The 22,053-nt window shown below is 44.9% G+C and overlaps 1 protein-coding gene and 1 long non-coding RNA gene across 3 annotated transcripts in view; one reads left to right on the forward strand and one right to left on the reverse strand.

Moving 5' to 3' along the window:
• Positions 1 to 905: 905 nt before the first annotated feature.
• LOC144299322 (uncharacterized) lies at positions 906 to 17,575 on the reverse strand. Of its 2 annotated transcripts, XR_013366025.1 has the most exons (5): positions 17,348 to 17,575; positions 10,691 to 10,913; positions 10,046 to 10,126; positions 1,748 to 1,866; positions 906 to 1,444 (listed from the first exon to the last, which is right to left on the reverse strand). It is a non-coding gene; the product is annotated as an uncharacterized LOC144299322 (long non-coding RNA). The 2 variants fall into 2 exon arrangements; XR_013366024.1 differs by lacking the exon at positions 906 to 1,444 and having other exon boundaries at positions 1,461 to 1,866; positions 17,348 to 17,539.
• The window catches only part of ATAD1 (ATPase family AAA domain containing 1), a 61,671-nt gene continuing 54,784 nt past the window's right edge, over positions 15,167 to 22,053 (forward strand). Inside the window, exon 1 of the mRNA XM_077874853.1 lies at positions 15,167 to 15,313. The gene's annotated coding sequence lies outside the window, so the exon portion shown is untranslated. The remainder of the gene's footprint in view (positions 15,314 to 22,053) is intronic.

The following is a 22,053-nucleotide window of genomic DNA, read 5'->3' on the forward strand; positions in this document are numbered from 1 at the left end:
TCCGCGCGTCGGGCTGCGCCCCGGGCCCGAGCCAGGAGTCCGGGCCGGGAGGGAGCGCCGGCCCGGCGGGTGGGCGGGGCCGAGGGGCTTCCAGGGGCGGCGGAGGGCTCCGCGGGCCGCGGCCGGGACTACTTCCAGGGGCGGTCACGTGTGCCCTAGTTGGGGAACTTTCCAAATTCCCAGTCCCCGAGGAGGGTCGGGGGCGGCCGGCGAGCGGCGGCGGTGGGGCGGCGAGTGGCGGGCGGCGGGCGGCGGGCGGGCGCGGCGCCGGGGGAGCTGGTTACACAAGCACCCGCGTCCACGCACGTGCCCCCCGCGGCCGGACAGCCGGGGCCGGTGGCCGCAGAGCCGGGGCCGGCCTCGCCCTGCGGCGGCTGCGCTGCGCTGCGCTTCCCTGCGGCGGCTGCGCCGGGCCCGGGGCCTGTCGGGTGCGCCCCGCTGCGGGCCCCGCTGCTCGGAGGGCTCGGCCCGGCCGTGCGCCGCCACCGACCTGCCGCCTGAGCCCCGGCCCCCTCCACGCCGGCCGAGGGGCGCCGCGCCCGTTGCCCTGCCCGGGGAGCACCACCAGGCGGGCCGGGGCCGCCCAGAGGAGCGGGGCTGCAGCGGGGCCGGAGCGGGGCCGGAGCGGGGCCGGAGCGGCCTGCGGGTGAAGCGCAGGGAAGTGACGCGCCGCCCGGGGAGGTGCGCCAGGACGCGGAGGCCGCCCGGAGCCGCTGTCCCGGCGCGCGGTGCTCGCAGGCGGCCCTCGCTACGCCCGCGGCGCCCAGAGCGCCCCTCGGATGGCCCCGGCCCCGGCCCCGGCCCCGGCCCCGCCCTCGCGCTCGGCCTCCCTCCGGGGAGCGCCGCAGGAGGTCGCAACCTGCGGGACCCTCGCGGTCCGTGTCGGTCGGAGCCCGCGTGGGGCGGGGGGAGGCCACACGTAGAAGAGGGCAGCGGGCGGGGGTCCGGGGGAGTAGGGGAGGGCTCCGTCGGGTCTCCAGAAACGAAACCCGCGTGCGCGGCCTGCGGTGGGCCAGAGGCTACGCGGGACGCCCTGCCCTCCAGCTGTGCCGCCGGGTCGCAGGGTTCCGGAGCCGAGCTGCGCTGCCCCGAGCAGCGGATGCTGCTACCTGGTGGGGGATGGGAGACGAGGAGCAGGTTCAAGGAAGGGAGGTCGGCGGCGGAAGGCAGAACTTCGCACCTGTGTCTCCGGTTGCCGACCCCGCCCGGGGTCCCTGCCGTGAGCGCGCGCTCCCCTGCGCCTCCCCGGGAGCTGCCCTACCTGGGGAGGAGTCTGCGGTGCTCTGGAATCCACCTCCCCGGGAGGAAAGGGGCCCGGCGCTGCGCGTCGGAGGCGAGGAGAGGAGGCTTTCCCATTCCCGGGCACAGGGTTCTTCGGGGGGCGGGGAGGGCGCGCCCCCAGCACCGAAGCGCGGGCCTAGGAGGTCGGCCCACTGCGCTCCCGCTGGCGGGGGGGGGGAAGACGGCCCAGGAGTTTCGCGGCTTCCCTGAGCATGAGCCGCCCTCCCCCCCAGCACTGAACCAAAGGACCCCTGGTGTCGACAGACACTGGTCAGCCAGACGGTGATAGCGGGTAGTTATCGGGAGTGACTGAATTAACACCGCCCCCCCCCCCCGCCCCAGTGTCACAGAGGTTCCTCAAGGAAATTTCAGTTTTCGATTTTTGTTTCCCTTCACATCGTCCTGTACTCAGGGGATCCCCTTACCCAAGTGGTAGAGCTGAAAACTCTTAAATAGCTGACTCTACCTGCGCACAGAAGGTTTAAAATTTCAACGTCAACTGCGGACATCGCTCGGCCGCACAGGTATTACAAGACATCGGTTTCCAGGCGCTTCAGTCCTTTACCTGTCTGGATTCAGACCGCCCTAGGGAGAAACAGAAGCTTGTAACAAAGGGGGGATTATATAAAGCTTCGGGGAGGCTAACTATGCAGAATAATTAGTAAACACGATGAACCAGCTTTAATTATAGTTTCTAACAGCTGATTCCAAAACTATATTGTCACTACACCCAAAGGATGTCCAAAGAAAATAGCTTTCTTATTTTCTTTGATAAATGAAATGACCGGCAACTCGATGTGGGTGATATAAATAGTTGATGTGCTTTTTGGAGGTTCTGCTGCTAAAATGTCTTTTGCTGAACACTGATTGCTATAATGCCTTCCTCGTCTCCCACACACTGACCTTTCAAATAGAGATCTAAATCAATGGCTTTAATTTTTAAGCAGTCTTTTCTATTTTTATCTGTTTAACCACAGTTTTCCTAAATAATACAGAATAGAAAAAAATATAATAATTACTGGTTTGAATTTAAACCACCCTATCCTTCCAAGGGTCCAAGGCTTTTCCCCTTATTTCATTTATCCTGATTATAAATGTCACGGTTCTTTTGAATAAAGATGCTTATTAGTCCAAGACATTTCTCCGGAAGGCGCTACAAGTAACCATATCCAAAAAAGAATTTTTCCCTTCTTATCTGTCAGCCCTCCTGGAGCTGTTGCACAGGGCACTTGGGTCTCCCATCCCGGTAGAGAGGTGTGCCCTAGGAAATGATCGCTCTCAGAGAAATGACGGTGGGGCTGGGTATTCCGGGAGAGCCGCGGAGTGGAAAGGGGGGTTGCTGTGTCCAAGATGCATTCAGAAATTGTGACGTGGACCAGAGAGTGAAGGAAAAGAAGAGACCTAATGTGACAAATCCGCTTTGACTGCTTTACTTTCCAACCTAACACTGGCTACTGGACATTGTACTCGGGTCCTTTTAGTATTAACTCCAATGGTAGTCCTATGGAATACATATTCTGCTTTTAACTCTTCCATTAGAAAAAGGTACTAATTTGTATCTGCCAGTAGGTCTTGAGGCACTTGCCAGGTGCTTCCCAGAGGGGCCCTCTTTTGTGTAGCCACGGGATGGACATGGAGAAGGAGTCAAGGCTGCCCTGTGCCTCACTCCTACAAATCTTGCCCTTCACAGCATCCTTCTGGCTTCCGGGGCATCAGTGTTTCTTTTTTATTTATTTTTTTTTTTTTTGGCATCAGTGTTTCTGAAAATGAAGAGCACCTGTCTGAAGGTGAAAATGAGACAACTGTTTAAAGTATCTTTTTAAAGTATCTTTTTTGTTTACTTCTTTCATGATGTGACATCTTTTATCTCCATCCTTTCATTTAATTGTCCAATCAACAAATATTTGAGCTAATTATGTGCTCGTTCTGTGCACAGAGCCATGACCATGGCATACAGGGTCCAGCTTTTACGGAACGGAGTCTCCGTGAAACTTGGCTTCTTTACCTGACATTGTTGCTGCCTCCTCACAGCCCATGGGAGGAGGTTAAGGCAGTTGGAAGAACCCTGACGTTGGTAATGGCTTCAGTTATCTTTTGCTGCATGACAAGCCACCATAAGCTCTGTAACTTAAGACAACCACGACCACTTCTTTGCTCACAATTCTGCAGTTTGGAAAGGGCACAGCTGGGCAGTTCTGCTTTCCCAGGATGGCAGCTGGGGTCAGACACAGTGGCCTGTAGCTGTGAGTTTGGTCACTGAGGCCAGAATGGCCAAGATGCTACCCCCACATCTGATTCTTAGGCTGGGCCAGCTGAAGTGGCTGGCGGCCCCCTCTCTTCACGTGATCGCTCATCATTCAGTGGGCCAGTCCCAGCCCCTTTATGCTTTCTTTACAGCCTGGATCCCAAGAAAGAGAAAGCAGAGGCTATAAGGCCTGCGAAAGCCACGGTGTGGAAGCCCCAGAAGGTCACTTCCATTTTATTCTCCTGGCCAAAGCCCATCACAGGGCCAGCCCAGATCCGAGGGGCAGGAAAGAGACCACACTTCCGAATGGAAGGAGCGCCTGGAATGGGAGGAACTATCAGCAGTCCTATTGGGAAACACTCTATCATATCCCACCTTCTGGCCATGACACTTCACATACACACACACACACACACACCCTCCCCCAAAATTATCGTTCTGTGCAGCACTGGCTCTAAGGTCCAGGATCTAATGACACACACACTGGGCCCTAGGAGTGGCTGAGGCCTTTTAGATGCTGCTCCTCTTCCTCTGGAGACCTGTGAACCACACGACATACAGCGCCCAGACAGGGCTGAGTCAACTACGATGGACACGTATGTTCAGAACGAGGGAAACAGAAGGCACGAAGCAGCCACCATCCATAGAGGTTCTGAAAGTCACCCTCACTCTGCAGACCCAGACCTCCTCGAGGGTCTGGTTCTTCTCCCTGGGAGCCGCTTCCCGAACCACGGTTACTGGCTCCGGGCTCCAGGGTGCAGGCTATGACCTTGGAGGCTCCCGTTTCCATAAGCAAGTAATTGCCTGCCCTCTGGCTGAACAGCTCGCGCAGGCTGGGTCCTATCCATTGGAAGTCGGGAGCCCGGTGGCATTTTATTTTACATTCTCAACAGTCTCTTTCTTCTTTAGTCCAGGCCGGTGGGGGTTTCATCAATAGAGTGGTCTTCAAAATTGTGTGGGTTTTCTGTGACTCTTAGTGGAGTTTCCTTCTTGCCCACAACTATGCCCATAAAGCAACATCTGTAATTCTTCCAAAGACAAACTTCTGGGCCTTGTTGAAGCAGCTACTGTTGGACTCCCCTGAAGATTCTTCTTAAAAGCCCTTTTGGCTAGACAAGAGGGTCTATGAGACAACATCTTAACATGTTTAGAGGCTTCAACATAGAGTCTTGATTGGATTTTTACCTTGAGGCCACATTTGACAGGCAGGCCCCTGAGGCCATTTCTTCCCTTGAAACTATTGCTGACTACAGAGAATCTCATTGGCTCTGTTTCCTCTACGTGCTGCTTGAAAACGGAATAGTGCCTTTTCTAAGGCGTCTCTCTCTTGTAACAACACCATCACACATCACTAAAGGAAGCCAACCCATACTCTGAACATGCAGCTTGGAAATCGCCTTCGCCAGATCTGCAACCTCATTAGGTACGTATTCCGTCTTCCGTGTCTCACTGCACGCAGCGGCTGCCACACATTTTGCCGCTGCTTAGCCCCACTTCTCCAGCCTCCAGGACAATTTCCTCACTACCCCTGGAGCCTCCACTGGGAGAGTCCTTCCCAGACGGAGGAGATACATCAACTAAGTGCAAACACAGGGCCCTGGACTGGATTCTGAAACCGGAAAAGATCATCACCAGAAACGCTGGCGGAGTTCATACAGGGCTGTAGCTTCTGTTTGATTTCTGGGTGTTGATCATTACTCTGTGGTTATGCATTTATTACTATTAGGGCAGCTAGGTGCAGAACACACGTGACCTCTGTACCATTTTTACGACTTTGGTGTAAGTCTAAAATTGTTTCAAAATAGAAAGTAGGGCAGCCCTGGTGGCTCAGCGGTTTAGCGCCACCTTCGGCCCAGGGCGTGATCCTGGAGACCCCGGGATTGAGTCCCGCGTCGGGCTCCCTGTGTGGAGCCTGCTTCTCCCTCTGCCTGTGTCTCTGCCTCTGTGTGTGTGTGTGTGTGTGTCTTTCATGAATAAATAAAATCTTTTAAAAAAATAGAAAGTAAAAAATAACTAGTTAATTTAAAAGAGAGAGAGAGAGAGAGAGTTCCCTCATCACCTCTCCAACCTCTACCCAATGCTTGGTCCCAAAGCCAATGCCACGTGTCTTAGATTTTTTTCAAGCCAACACCCAACTTTCAGACATGGATTTCCGTTATCTATTATGCATAATACACCACCCCTGAAACATGGCAGCTTACAACAGCATCGACTGTTCTCTCACTCGCCATTCTGCACTAGGGACAGAACACAATGACAGCTTGTCTTTCCTTCATGTACTGTTGGCTGGGGTGGCTTGACTGGGGCTGGAGGACCCATGATGATATCAAGCACGGGGCTAGGGCCCAGCTGGAGTGCCTGAAATAGTGAGGGGCTGGGCCTGTCTCCTTCCTTAGGTCTCACTGCCTCCATGAGGCTGTTGTCTTCAGCACCGTTGTCAGTCTTCCTTATCATCCAAGAAAGCAAACACTAAAGTTGCCAGGTCTAGGCCCAGAACTGGAATAGCATCATTTTTGCCGCATTCTATTGACCAAAGCAAGTAATGGAGCCTGTCAAGAATTCCGGGGAGGAGAAAGAGACTCTACCTCTTAGTAGGAAGCATGGAGAGAGACGGCGTAATTGCTGGTGGCCCTCTACCACCATGACCACACCCCACTCCCCTAGAAATGTCTCCTTAAAACAGACAATCTTCCCTGGTCAATTCTTCCTAGAACCTCCATCATTTAAGAATCATTGCTATCTGGGTGCCTGGGTGACTTGGTCGGTTAAGCATCTGACCCTTGATTTCGGCTCATGTCGTGATCTCAGGGTCCTGAGATCCAGCCCTGCGCTGGGCTCTGCACTCAGTGGGGAGTCTGCTTGGGATTCTCTCTCTCCCTCCCCTTTGTTCCTTTCCCTACTTGTGTTCTCTCTCTCTCAAATAAATAAATCACAAAAAAAAAATCATTGCTATCATGACAATTTGATTAAAAACTTTTTTTTGTTTGTCATCTATCTTGCTCCCTAACCCTATGATTTTTTTCACTGGCTCTCTCCTCTGCAATACAAGCAATACATGCATATTTCTACTCTAGGATTAATACGTGCTATAAAATTATTCATGAAAATTCAATGAAATAAAACAGAAGTGATAATACATATATCCATGTTTGTATAAATCCATGGAAAATATCAGAAAGGATAAACGAGAAGATAACACTGCTTATCTCTGTCTACAGGATGGGGAGGGAGGGCTTCAGGGGGAGAACTTTTCTTTCCACTTCTTCCTTTCTGTATGGGTTGAAAGTTCTTTACAATGATGGCTTAGTGTTTTCATAAGGTAAAAAAAAAAAAAAATGATTTCACCCAATAGAAGAATTGAGTCTAAAAATCAACAAATGTCCGTCATCAGAAAAATATCAACTAAACCAGGGAGACAGCCCAACCCTGATTTCATTTTTAAATAAATGAGCACGCTAAGGAAGTTCTAACATTTAAGGCTGAATGCATGGCCAGTGTCTGCTGCACCACAGAAATACGTGAGAATATCTGTCATACGTGGTGTCTAGTGTAGTGGACATGCTGTACCTGACCCTGAGTACCCCCTCTCCACAGATCAACTGTTTCCCCTCAATCTACTCTGACTTTTCATGCTATTTAATAATAGCATGAAGCTATTTGCTCATTGCTTTGAAGCAGTTGCTCAAAGAAAATATCAGAATTACTCCTCCGGTATCACAGTACAACCACCACGCAGGGCAGTGGCCGACTATTTGAGGATCCAAGAGTATAAGAGCTAGGAGAAACCTCAAAAGTCCCTTAGTTTACCAATCCCATTTTACAAATGATGACCGGGAGCCCACAGGGTTTATATGCCCAGATTATGTAGCTTCCCAGTGAGGGACCCTGGATCACAGCCTGGGTTAATTCGTGAATAAAGCTGGGAAGAAAACCTCATTTTGATGAAAATCCAAACACGTTCATTAGAGAGAAATTTGGCTAGAGAGAGCTTTTATTAGTATTCTCAAGCCTCGGACAGGCGTGAGCAAAGGGAGCAAGAAGCTTCCCTGAGGATCCGAATAGGGTCTAGTACAGCGGAGACGGGGGCGAGTACACAATATGATTAGTGACACTCACGGTCTCCCCCTGAAGCGGGGCGGTTCTCTAGACCAGATCAGGGCTCTACAGACCAAACACAAAACCACGGATTGCTACACGTTGCCCATTTGCTTCTCCTCCTCATGCCAGGACCACTGGAGCATCTCCCAAGGGCGCCAGGGAGGCAGCCCTTTACATGTGGATTGAAACACAGAAGAGGGAACGCCAAAGCTGCCGGGAAGAGAAGGAACACCGCCACCTGCTGTAGGGCCAGCGGCAGTGTAAACGGAGCCGCTCGCACACCCCAGAACCCACCTCCCCGCACGCGGCCAGCGCCCCACAGGAAGGTTAGTTTGTTCCTGGTAGGAGAAACCCTGCTTGCCTCTCTCCCACTATTGACTCCTACTAGTTCTGAACTCTTCCCTAAAGCCTAAACCTCAAAATAATAAAATATACTTGGCTGAGGCTAGATAAAAGGGATATTGGGGGGTTGGGGGGGAAGCAATACAAGCAAATTTATTCAAGAGTTTCACGTGGTGCAGAATTCCCAGTGGCTCACTCACACACTTCCCCAGATAAATGTCTTTTTTTTCTTTACTCTTCCCATTTCTTCCTCTTCTATTCTTTTTTTTTTTTTAAGATTTTTTTTAAAGGTTTTATTTATTTTAGAGAGAGAGTCAGCTCGGGAGAGGGAGAGGGAGGATCTCAAGCAGACTCTGCGCTGAGCGTGGAGCCTGAGGCGGGGCTCCATCCCACAACCCTGAGATCATGACCTGAGCCAAAATCAAGAGTCAGACGCTTAACTGACTGAGCCACCCAGGTGCCCCAAGATTTTATTTTAAGTAATCTCCACACCCGATACGGTGCTCGCACCCACACCCCTGAGATCAAGAGTCCCACGCTCCGCTGACTGAGCCAGCGAGGCGCTCCTTCCTCTTCCATTCTTACACAAATACACGTCCCCTGAAAGGACAATTGCAAGAGAGGGCTGGGACCAGGCTGATCCTTTGTGTACAGCCCTGGTTCTCCCAGGTGGCCGAGGACTGATGTTGGTGTCCTCCTCCAAAACTTAAGTTGAAACTAACCCCAAGGTAACGGTAAGAGGAGGTGGGCTTTTGGGAGGTGATTGGGTCAGAAGAGTGGAGCCCTTACACATGGAGAAGTGCCCTTAGACAGGAGGCCTGGAAGGCGCCCTTCCCTTCCCCAGGCCAGGTGAGGTTCCCCCGGGGGAGACAGCCATCCAGGATTCAGGAAGCTCGCCCCCGCCATAGAACCCGATCCTGCAGGCGGGCTGATGTCGGCCTTTCGGCTTCCCAAACTGTGAGAAGCACATTTCCAATGCTTAGAAGCTACCCAGCTATTAGTTGTCTCAGCCCCAATGGGCTACACCCTCTTCCTTCCATCCTCCTATTCTCCTTTTCCTGCCCTCTTTCTTGCCATCCCTGCCAATCTATTTCCATTTTCCTCCGACTCGCCTCTACATTTCAAGATTCTCCTTAATGGGGCATCTGGGTGGCTCAGTCGTTGAGCACCTGATTCTTGATCTTGGCTCAGGTGGCAATCTCAGGGTTGTGAGTTCAAGCCCTGGGACAGACTCCACACTGAGTATGGATCTTGCTTAAGATCTGCCCTTCCCTCCACTGATCTCCCTCCCTATCTCTCTCTTTCAAAAAAAAAAAAAAAAGATTCTCCTTATTAATATAGTGATATGGCTATGAAACAAGTGGGAAGGTGACATTTACAGCACTGCCAAGTTCCACAGCTCCAAGGGCCGTACTTCCCATTGTATGTTATGCCATTGCTTCATGCCCTTCGATTTTTCGACCACATGAATATAGTATCCTTAATTTACATTTAATGTTTTAAACCTAACCTAGTGGCCCAATGGGGGGTGGGACGGGGGCACCATTTAATTTCCATGATTCTACTTAATGACAAAGCAGTTCTAGATCCTAGGCATTAAAGCCTTCCTGTTAATGATGTCTTAGGATTAATGAGTTCAAAAGGTACTCTCGTTGTGATTGATATTTTTCCATCTTGCAGCAACTTCAGAAAGAACACCATAGAAAAACCTAATGTCAGACCTAGCTTATAAGGGAAATTTTATCTTTTCTAAATATGATAGACAGTTCTCTTTGGTGGAGGTTTGCTACTTAGTCACACTTAAGTGTGTTGTGCTTCTTAAAAGATGTACAGGTTTTACATTTCAGGAAGCTCTAGAGGAAAAGGAGGTCTATAAGGAACAAGTCGTGGTACTTAACAATTAATTTGGGAATACTTGAAACCCTCAACATAAGTTTTATGAAGCCTGGGAACTTGGGAGGAGGCACAAAGCTAGTGGATAGAAACAGTCTATTTTTCTAAGGACAAAACAAACAAATCCCTGTTGACTTAGCTCTGAGACTTAAGTCTTATCTGAAATTTCTTTCCTGGACATAGTACCTTGGTCTTGGCTGCCTCGCAGGGTGCAGTGCCAGGCCACTGGCTGCTGTTGCTCATAGGACCACCATCTTCCTTGTTCACCTGTTGAAGCAAGTAGAAGGGAGGCCTTAATTTGGATGTGCCTCATTATTAATGTGTTCTTATAGACCTGCTAACTGTATAATATCTTATTACTTTATTATTAGGTTTTACTAAGATTTTTAAAATAACCTTTAACTGTAAAATACGATGGTCTGCATTTCAAATCCTGTTTATTTTACAATGTTGAGGCAATTATCCTATTAACGGCAACTTTTCTTTATGATCTGAATTTGGCACATTAAATCTTCTGTTTTTAAAGTAGAATTATCCTGCCCGAGGATGGCCATTATTCTCTTTTTGAAATGTACTGTCCCTTTTAACTATATCCAGAAATTTGCCAATCAGGGAGCCTGGGTGGCTCAGTCAGGGCGTGATCTTGGGGTCCCGGGATCAAGTCCGGCATCAGGCTCCCCACATGGAGCCTGCTTCTCCCTCTGCCTGCATCTCTGCCTCTCTCTGTGTGTCTCTCATGAATAAATAAATAAAATCTTAAAAAAAAAAAAAAGAAATTTGCCAATCAGAAAATCTTGCCCTAAGAATAAGCTATATTAGTAGCTCACTTACCTTGGTAGCTGGGTTGGCTTGGGTTTCCTTTGAGATGCTAGGTCAAGCAGTCCTGACCTCTAGTTCTCCCAAAGTGCACAAAATGTTTTTAATAATCTTCTCCAGTAGACATCTGTTTATTTCACAATGAACAATTAAAGGCATTTCTGCTTCAGGGCACAGAATGCAAACCAAGTGCAGTGCTGTTTTTATACCACCTTGGTTGATGTGGACTAAGGATGCCCTTTAAAAGAAAGAAAGTTATGAATAAATATACTTTCAGAGGTTGTCCCAAAGCAAATTATAGAGAGGAATTAAATGTCTCATAGGTCTCTGGTGGGTTACCACTCATTGGCCACCAGTTATTTAAATGCAATGACTGTGGATTTTCCCAAAGTTCAAAAACTCCACTGACTCACATATGGGGATCTTCAGAGGGAACTTATCCCGAGTCTTTGAGAGGTAGAGCAATGTCCCCAGCAACACACAGCACAGGAGACTCTAACACTAGCAATTCTGCTGCTGAGTATATAAACCTCAGAGGAGGAGTTTCAAACTGTGTGAGAACTGAGGCACTCTGATGGTTTCCAAGGAGTAATTCCAGATCCTTACCTTCCATGTATATTCCTTTTTTTTTTTTAAGATTTTATTTATTTATTCATAGAGACAGAGAGAGAGGCAGAGACACAGGCAAAGGGAGAAGCAGGCATCATACAGAGAGCCTGATGTGGGACTCGACCCAGGGTCTCCAGGATCACGCCCTGGGCTGCAGGCGGCGCTAAACTGCTGCGCCACCGGGGCTTGCATGTATACTCCTACCTAAATCTGAACTAGCTGAGAACTAGTGTAGTCAAATGCCCTGTGGTTCCTAATCCCCACCTCCCATTCATAGTAGCCCTTTCTCTCTCTTTAAAAGACAAAGGCCACACCTGTCTTCTCTATCTGAATGCTCAAGGATATATTGCCCCCAAGGGTAAAAACCTGCAAGAAGCTAAAGAGACAATCTGAAATAATGAGATTAATATTGAGAAGCTGAATGGGTCTACTAACACTTTCGAAGCTTGACACTTGTTTCCTAGTGAAATTGAAGGAAGACCTAAGCAAACCCGCTCACTGATAAAATCATTAAAGATACACCACTAAGTGATGCGGGCCATATAATGTGGAAAGCTTTCAAATAATGAATAACATCACTTACACACTTTTTCCGTCATTTACTCATTTCTGTGAATGATATTCCTCCGTGTTTATAATATAAAAGCAAAAACTGGAGGTAAACTGACGCTGAACCTGTCTTCTTCTAGAAATAAGTAAAATTTGTTCACATATGCAAACCGATTTCTTAAAGTTCCGATGATTTTTTTTTGTCTCATAATGATGAACATTTAAAAGCGTTTAATTGGTTGATTATGAACTAAAAATAATGATAACTCAGAAAAAATTTTAACACTTTGGAGTATCGTGGTAAAAAAAAACGTAATGAAATTTAAGTTTATACATAAAATTTGTCATAAATAAATATGGCAAAGTGATCAATAAAAGACACTCATACATAAATGTATGTTACATTCAGATTAAAATCTGACACAAGTATAAAGTTCAAGTCCCACTGTAAGAGCCTTGTTCTCATGCATAACGGTGTCAGATCAGTATGGTATTTATATGCCATTGGATACATTTAAGAAATTCTACTTTTGTTTTTTTAAAGATTTATTTGAGAGAGAGAAAGAGAGAGAGCAAGGGGAGAGACAGAGAGAGAGAGGAAAGTCTCAAGCAGACTCTCCACTGAGCACAGGGCCTGGACCCAGAGCTACATCCCACAACCCTGAGATCACAGTGTGAGCTGAAACCAAGAGTTGGATGCTTAACGGACTGCACCACCCAGGTGCCCAAAGAACTCTACTTTTATTTTTTTTTATTTTTTATTTTTTAGAATTCTACTTTTAAATGCTAATGTTTACAGGGAAATTAATTCCTTTGCAACTAAAAGTTATGATAGAAAGTTTGATTCCAATTCTAAAATGTGTAAGTAAGGAGGAAAAGTTTTTCCAAATTGTGAGGTGAGCTAGCAAAAGAGTTTAAAGACCCCTACTCTACAGAAACTTTCTCCTAGGTCATACAACCACTTACAGAGGGATGTTCACAGCAATATTATTTGAAGTAGCAGGAAATTAGAACCTAAATGTCCATCAATATGGATGAATAAAATGTGACATTCTCATGCAATAGATTATGTACCAAGTTAATAGGAATAAATTAGATAAATTTATCAAGATGGAGGTATCTCAAGATTTATGAGACTCTAGTTAGATGTGGTCCTCAGGAATATTGGGGGGGCGGGGCGCTCATCTTTCTCTCATTTCCTATCCTCACAACAGAAAAACCTGTCCAGGATTTGCCGGCAGGCAATCCAGAGGCCGTGTGACATCATCCAAACCTTGACCCTGGAGCAGAGAACTTTGAATGGGTGTGTAACATGATCATATCACGGTTATGATCTTGAAGGTTCCACAGGTGTCTGAGGCATTTTAATGACTCATACCCTGCCCGGGGGTGGTGGAAGGGGGATTAAAAGGGCCAAAGAACCAATTAGAAGGAATAGAATTTCCTCATCATCTTTCTGAAATCTCTACCTGCCTGGAAAGAAGGAAGGTATTTAGGGTGAACAGAAGAAATATTAGTGATCTTGCAAATATCAAATGGTGAGATAAGCAGAACATGACTCTTCATAAGAAATTAATTCTACAATAATAAAATCATAGTTCACAAGTTTGTTTCTGTAGGAATGCAAAATCCATAACGCCCACTGATAATTAAGTCCCTTGCCTCTTTGTGTGAATTTCATTCCTTTCTTTCTGTTTAGAAAAATCTATGTAAAATTTGAATATTTTCAAAACTAAATTCTATTTTCCAACTGACCACAATATAAAATTAGGGACAAAAAAATGGGGATAAGAGCAATAATGATACTATCTACTACCACTTATTAACATTTATTGATAACTTTAGAAATGCATAAAGTCATTAAAGAAATGCATGTAAATGAAGACCTCTGGCATGGTTACATTTTCTCTCTTAGGTCCCTGCAAACATGTTTTTACAAGGACAGCCCTGGGTGAGTACTATAATATAAATAATGAGTATTTATCAATAACATACTGCTGTCAGTGACCTATACAAATACATCCCCTGTATTTCTGACAACTTGATCCTATCCTGCCCCTCTACCACAAGCACTGAAGTCATCCCTCTCTTATAATAGCTGAGGCTTGGCTATCATTTCTGCACTCTTCCACCTTCAGGGATTTTCTCCAGAAGTAACCGTTTTCTGCAAGTACTCCCCCAGCAGACCCATCCCATCAGTTTAGGAGACATGCCCACACAGGTCCGAACCTCCCTAGGGACGCAGCCTTCACACAGGTACCCCTACCAAAGCAGAGGAAAGGGAGAAAACAATGTCATTGGGTTAACTGTATTCGTTCACCCTCATAGTGTATATGTGAAAGGAGGATTCAGGGGTGTAGCCCTGTGTAACCCTGGACATAAAATTAAACTGGATTGCTACTGCTGGTAAATATTTCCAACATTTTGGTGGGCTTAACAATTTCCTGTCGTTCCGTTCTTCTCTTTGGGGCACAGAATGAAGCATTTCTTGAGTCAGATATTCTTGGTATTAGTTTCCAGCAAACACATTCAACCTCAGTCACCTTCTGTGTCCCTATACACCTATCCCTCACTGCCTGACCCTGAACAGGGAAGTATTTCCCCATGTGCCCTCAGACTATAAATTCCTTGAGAAGCTATCTGACATGGAGGTTAAAAGCACTGTTCCTGCAGCCAGACTGTCTGCTTTCAGATTTTGCTCCGCTTTTACCAATTGTGAAACCTCTGGCAAGTTAGTTACTCTCTCTGTGCCCCCAGTGTCATCCAGCGTATAATGGGGAAAATAAGAGTACTCACTGACGGGGTTGTTCTAAGGGTTAAGTGAGGAGATATACAACACTCAGAACAAGCCTGGCACGTGGCAAACACTGCATGAGTGTCCACTGTTCGCGGTCACAGAGTCAAGAGATAGAGCCTGTTCCTTCACACTTCCCTTGCTGCCACCTCCGACACCCTGCACGCCATCAGCCATCTGGTAGCTTTCAGTAAATGCTGAATGGATGATTAATTATCAATAAGTGCATGATGGGAGGTGACAAGGAAACAAGGACTCCCCCCAGTCCTTCAAGATATCCCAAAAAACAGTACATTTAAAATAATTTTATGCCTTTTATTGATATATCTTATGTCATATCCATGTGGCAGTTCAGAGTTTAAATGAGCAGCATTGGCCGCTGAGCCACTGTAGAGTCAAGGCTTGGTAATCAAACAGTCCGATCACATTGACCTGCCACGTGCTTCTCTTTAAGTGACATGTCCAACATTGTGACATGAGCAAGAATGCACACAAACTCCTTTTTCCACCCATTCAAAGTTCTCTGTGGGGGCCTGGTTCAGAAGATGCCACCTCCCCCATGGATTAGACAGCTTCCTGGGTAATGTCTCCTACAAACTAGAAGGATGCTAATCCCAGCTGAACTGTGCAAAGAGCAAACCAGCAGGGGCTTCCCAAGAACCTGCCTGATTCACAGCAATCAGAAGGTATAGTAAAACTCAGAATCAAAACGCAACCTAGACTCTCTAGCTTACGCCCTGACAATTCCTAACTACATCGCAGTCTTCCCTTCAGTGAAGCTACTCCCACTTTGCACTGAAGTTTCTTGAAGTTTAGGGGGAGAAAAAAACCCTTGTGTAAACCGTTTTACTTCTCACGATGTCTAGCACAGGTTTTTTTTTTTACACACCAAACATTCAGTTAAGTATTTATAAACCCAATGATTGAAAGACTACGTACTTTTCCAATATAGGCTTAAATATACAAATACCATTTAGCAGCTGGATATAACATAATCCTTAGGTAATAATATTCATATATTACATGACATTATCATGTCATGTTATATAAACCTTTTCTTTCAATACTTTGGTGTGGGATATTATCTGGAAAGGCCTTAATCACAATCTCTATCTTTTGTTTCCCAAAGGGAACATCAACAGAGGAAATGTCTGTTTTAGTTAATATTCTGTGTCCTTACGCGAGGTTTGGAAGGGGAGGCCTATGAAACTGTCTTAATTACAAACCAAACGCAGTAATATACCTTTTACTCAGCTGCAGCACAAATAATCAAAATCCCCAGAATGTGGACTCCTAATTTTATTCAAGAGGCTAACTCTTTCTTTCAAACAGGTTCTAGTGCAATTATTTTTTTCTAATACTGCTTTTTGGATTTTCTCTAAGATGGAAGGGGCTAAATCACAGCTGAGGTTTAGTTTTACAAATTATACATATTAATTCTGGAGCAATGTAATGCTTTCATAAAATGCCAGTGTGTTTGTGTGTGGGGGAAACTACAGTTACTATAGAATAAGTAATGAGCTTTTATTTTCAATAAAGCAGAATTAAAACCATGTCTTCTTGCCAAGCTAAAGCTTGGCCCTAGAGGAAAAAAAAAAAAGCTCGGCCCTGGGGAGCGGGATGGTATAGAGAGGTGGAATAGGAATGGGGGTGCAGTGCAGTAAGCATGCAAGGAAGAGATGAGAAGCCCATGAAGGAAAGGCACTACCCCCAAGGATCAGCAGCTTCTTTAGAGCCTGCTCTACTGATTAACACAAGCTTATAGAGGTAAAAAACTATGAAAAGGGGAAAAAGAAAAGGGAACAGGTGAGATGGAAAGGATAAGTGGGAGAAAAAAAGGAAAGAAAGTCCATCTGGTGGAGAGCAATGGAGCATGACCTGAAACTGCCTTAGGTACCAAAGCTCACTGATGTATTCTAGAGTCTTCGGCTCACTTGAGACAATAACCTAGTTCTAGCCTCATTCCACTCCAATTATGAGGATTTGTCCTTCATTGTTAATGGTCAAGTATTATTAATGTTCTTATTTTCACATGTGAATTTTTAAAAACTATTATCTGCCAAAGACAAGCCTTTATCAAGTAAGCTAAACATAGTTCCATAGCTCCTTTGTCTTCCTTCCACTCAATCATGTTTCTTTAGCACGACTCTCATTTCTTGTATTTTACCACTCTGTATGTGAAAGAAATGGATTTGTGGGCTTCTAACCACATGTGCTTTGAAATAAGCCTCTCAAAGACGGTAGAGAGCTAGAAAGAGAGAGAGAGAGAGAGAGAGAGAGAGAGATAGAATGGGTCCAAACAGGACCTAGGTCATTTAGCCTTGAGATTATTTACATGAAACATGGAGTAAATTAAATTAGGTCAAGGGGACCAGGACCCAAATAATTAAGCAGCAAATTAATTCAAAACATTGACATATCAAAAAATATATTTGCAATATTATAACTAACAATACAAAGCATTAAAGTTACAAGTCTAGTTTTAGGGGGATTATTTCCTTTTTGTCTGGAAATTCAGCTAAGTAAAAATTGTTAATAAGCCTGCAGAAAATATGCTATGTGGAAAAGCTGTGATTGAATTGGGAAGAGTGACACAATCAATATGTAGTGCCACGAGTCTTTTTCATGAATATTTTGGCAATCGTCTTAAGTTAGGCTGGATGGCCATAACAAAGTTCCAAAGACTGGGGGGCTTACAGAATAGAAATTTATTTTCTTACAGTTCTGGAGGCTGTGAAATCCAATGTCAAGGTGGTGGCCAATTCAACTCCTGGAGAGAGCTCTCTTGCTGGCTTACAGACAGCTGCCTTCTCACTCTGATCTTACCTGACAAGGAGGGTGGGGGAAGAGAGAGCAAGAGAGCAAGTGCACTCTGGTGTCCTTTTTTACAAAAGCACTAATCCCATCACCAGGGCCCTATCTCTATGACCTCATCCAACCCCAATTACCTCCCAAAGGACTTATCTACAATGACCGTCACATTGGGGGTTAGGGCTTCAACATATGAATTTTGGAGGGACACTAACATTCAATTTATAGCAGCAAATAAAATATATTATTCCAGTTCTAGGTAAAATGGAGTAAGCAACTCTACCCTGTCTTTCTCACTGAATTTAGCTATAAAGGCTGGATGAAACACATGGAACAGCTATTTGAAAAGCCTAAAAATAGCAGCAGGTGAACTGAAAAAGAAGTCCAGAATGCAAAGCACCAGTGAATCAGCAGCGAGTTTTCTGTTTTGTTTTTTCCCCTACCAGAATCCCTTGGTCTAAATGTAAGGCAGCCTGAAACTTGGAATGGGCGCCAGGGCCTAGAGCAAGCTCCTGAAGGAGCCCTCCAGTTCTGCTCTGGCCCAAGGATCAGGAAAAGCATTTCCTAATGCTCAGAGAGTGTCAGGGAATTCTGCCAGTTTTTGTTCTGTTGTCTGTTCTCCATTCTCTAGTACCCCCGGCCTGAGCAATAGTAATGACTGTAATGGCAGTGGGGGCCCAGAGGCACCAAAATCTCTGAGGTAGGGAAACCTTCCTCTGTGAAGAAACTGCAGTCCCAGGAGGGTGGGCAAATCACAGTTGTTGCTTTCTCTATCTCTTTCTATTGCTTGGTCCCAGATATACCACAACTCCAGGAAATAGCAGCAGAACAGGATAACTAAAGCACTAGCTTTCTGACTATAGGACTATAAGAGGGAGTCCAAGAAACCAGAAAGGACCAGAGATCACAGAGAAGGAAAAACTCGGGAAACTAACAGATAAAATTGATTATAAACTCCTAGGCTCCCATTCAAGCTACACAAGGCCACAGCCAAATCTAACCAGCATACCAAAGACTCTGAGACTGCACTAAACACTGCATGACCACATGTGTCCCAGCCTGACCACTGAGTAGTGTCACACACAGAAGAGAGATCCAAACAGTACTGCAAATGCTTTGAAAACAGAATTGACACTGAAACCACAACCACAGAATAATGGTTAGAATTTGTAGTCTGAATGCAATCACCTCTATTGCCTGCTAGCACAAAAATATCAGTATCTTGGATTTAAATAAAACCCAGAGCCTTATAATATTCTAAATGTCTGGGATAGATACAATTCAAAATTCTTCAGCATACACAGAACCAGGAAAATCCCAAGTCACATGTGAAAAGACAGTAACAGAGGTCAATGCACACATGATACAGATGCTGGAATTAGTTAACCAAGAATGTAAAGCAGTTATTATAAAAGTATACCAAGAAGTAAGGGAAAATATTCTTAAATACAAAGAAACAGAAGATATAAACAACAAAATTGAAATGTTGTAACTGAAAAATATAATAACCAAAATAAAGAACCCATTGGATGGACTCAATTTCAGAATGGAGATGACACAGGAAAGAGTCAGTTAATTTGAAGATAACTCAACAGAAATTATTCAATCTGAACAATGAAGAGAAAAAATAATGGGAAAAAAATCCATAGTGCCTCAGAGACCAATGGGACAAAACCAAAAGATCTAATATTCATGGCAGTGGAGATCTAGAAGATAAATTGGAAGAGTATCCCTGGGTGGCTCAGCGGTTTAGCGCCTGCCTCTGGCCCAGGGCGCCATCCTGGAGTCCTGGGATCGAGTCCCGCGTCGGGCTCTCGGCATGGAGCCTGCTTCTCCCTCTGCCTGTGTCTCTGCCTCTCTCTCTCTGTCTATGTCTATCATAAATAAATAGATAGATAGATAGATAGATAGATAGATAGATAGATAGATAAATAAATCTTTAAAAAAACATATTTGAGAAGGTGATTAAAATTTCCTGAATTTGGTGGAAAATATAAACTTACAGATTCAAGAAGCTCAGTGAACCCTAAACATGATAAACCCTAAGAAATCCATGCCCAAATACAGAATCAAACTGCTGATAATTGAAAAAAAAAATCATGAAGCACACAGGAAAAAAAACCTGACACATTCCTTAGAAAACAATAATTCGGTTTTTTTTTGTTTGTTTGTTTGTTTGTTTTTATGATAGTCACAGAGAGAGAAAGAGTCAGAGACACAGGCAGAGGGAGAAGCAGGCTCCACGCACCGGGAGCCTGACGTGGGATTTGATCCCGGGTCTCCAGGATCACGCCCTGGGCCAAAGGCAGGCGCCAAACCGCTGCGCCACCCAGGGATCCCAGAAAACAATAATTCAATAAAATTATTGAATAAACAAAATTATTGGATAAAACAAAAATAAAAACCAACTCTTCAACCCAGAGTTTAAAATCTATGAAAAATATTCTTCATAAATGAAGTTGAAAAAAACACATTGTCAGGGAAGGAAAACAAAGAGAATTTGTTACCAGCAGATGTGCTCTAAAGAATTGCTAAAGGAAGTCCTTAAGACAGAAGGGAAACTATACTATAAGGAAACTTGGAACATCAGGAATAGAGGAGGAACAACAGAAATGGTAAATATCTAGATAAATATAATAGACTATTCTTCTCTTGAGTTTCTTAAAATACATTTCATGTTTGAAAGCAAAACTGGCAACACTGTCAGAGTATAAAGGGAACTGTATGAAATGATGGCAAGACTTCCACATTCCACTAGAAATGGTAACATATATTGATTCTATGTGGATTGTGGAAAATCGAACATTTATATTTTAATCCCAAGAGCAACTATTAAAACTTTAAAAAAAATTTTTTTATGATAGTCACACAGAGAGAGAGAGAGGCAGAGACACAGGCAGAGGGAGAAGCAGAGGGAGAAGCAGGCTCCATGCACCGGGAGCCCGACATGGGATTCGATCCCGGGTCTCCAGGATGGCGCCCTGGGCCAAAGGCAGGCGCCAAACCGCTGCGCTACCCAGGGATCCCTTAAAGCGTTTTTTTTTTTTAACAAAGATATTTAGCGAAAAACACAATAGATAAAATAATACTAAAAAAATATTAAATGTCCTAAAAGAAGGCAGGAAGGACGCCTGGGTGGCTCAGTGGTTGAGCATCTGCCTTTGGCTCAGGGTGTGGTCCCGGAGTCCTGGGATCTAGACCCACATCAGGCTTCTTACATGGAGCCTGCTTCTCCCTTTGCCTGTGTATCTGCCTCTCTCTCTCTCTGTAGCTTGTGAATAGATAAATAAAAAAGGCAGGAAAGAGTAAAACAGAGAAATGAGGGGAAAATTTTTAAAAAGGAAACCAACAGCAAACAAGTAAATATATCAAATATCCAAAAATATCAGTAATTCCATTGAATGGAAATGGTCTTAAAATGCTCATTATAGCCCAGAAATTGGCAGAATGAGTACAAAGGACGTGACCCAGCTATGTGTTGTCTACAAAAATATGAATTCAAAGATATTGATATAGGTTAAAAATAAAAGGATGGAAGAATATTTGCCATATAACACTAATCCAAACAAAGTTGAGTAGCTATATTGATATCAAAGTAGACTACAGAGAAAAAAAAAGAGCCAGAGATTAAGAGCGTAACAAAATGTATGAATTAGAACTGATAGAACTGAAAGGAGAAAGTGACAAATCCACGATTATATTTGGAAATGTCAACACCCCTCTCTCAGCAATGGATAGAACTAGTAAACAAAATTGGCCAGGATATAGAAGAACCGAACAATACCACCAACCCAACTGGATTTAACAGATATTTATGGAACCCAACAATAGCAGAACACATATTATTTTAAACATACATGAAACATTCAGCAAGACAGACAATATCCTGGATCATATTTTATTGCCAGCCTAAAAAATATGTGAAAGAAGTGTAATCATACAAATATTTTTAAAGATTTTATTTACTTGAGAGAAAGAGAGCCAGAGAAAGCACAAGCAGGAGGAGGGGCAAAGAGAAGCAGGCTCCCTAATGAGCCTGACACAGGGCAATCCCAGCCCTTTAACTGACTGAGCCACCCAAGCACCCCTGTAATCATATAAATCATGCTCTCCAATCATAATGGATTTAAATTAAAATTAAATAACCGAAAAAAAATGAAAAGTCTTCCAACATGTGTAAACAACACCCTTCTAAACATTCCATGGTCAAAGAGGCAGTCAAAAGGGAAATATATTTTGAACTGAATAAAAATGAAAACACAACATATCAAAATTTGTAGGATCCAGCCAAAGCAGTACAAAGGGAAATTTACAGCATTAAGTGCTTAGATTTAAAAAAAGGATCTCAAATCACTAATCTTTAAAAAAACAAAAACAAGGGGCGCCTGGGAGGCTTAGTCAGTTAAGCAACTGACTTTGGCTCAGGCCATGATCTCAGGGTCCTGGAATTGAGGCCCGGGTCTAGTTCTGCACTCAACATGGAATCTGCTGGAGATTGTCTCCCTCAGTCTCTCCCTCTGCTCCTCCCCTGTTTGCGCATCGTTCTCTCTCTCTCTCCCTCAAATAAGTAAATAAAATCATAAAACAAACAAAAACACACAAAAAGGAGCAATAT

The sequence above is a fragment of the Canis aureus genome, chromosome 27 (genome assembly GCF_053574225.1).
Source record: "Canis aureus isolate CA01 chromosome 27, VMU_Caureus_v.1.0, whole genome shotgun sequence".
Taxonomy (NCBI): domain Eukaryota; kingdom Metazoa; phylum Chordata; class Mammalia; order Carnivora; family Canidae; genus Canis; species Canis aureus.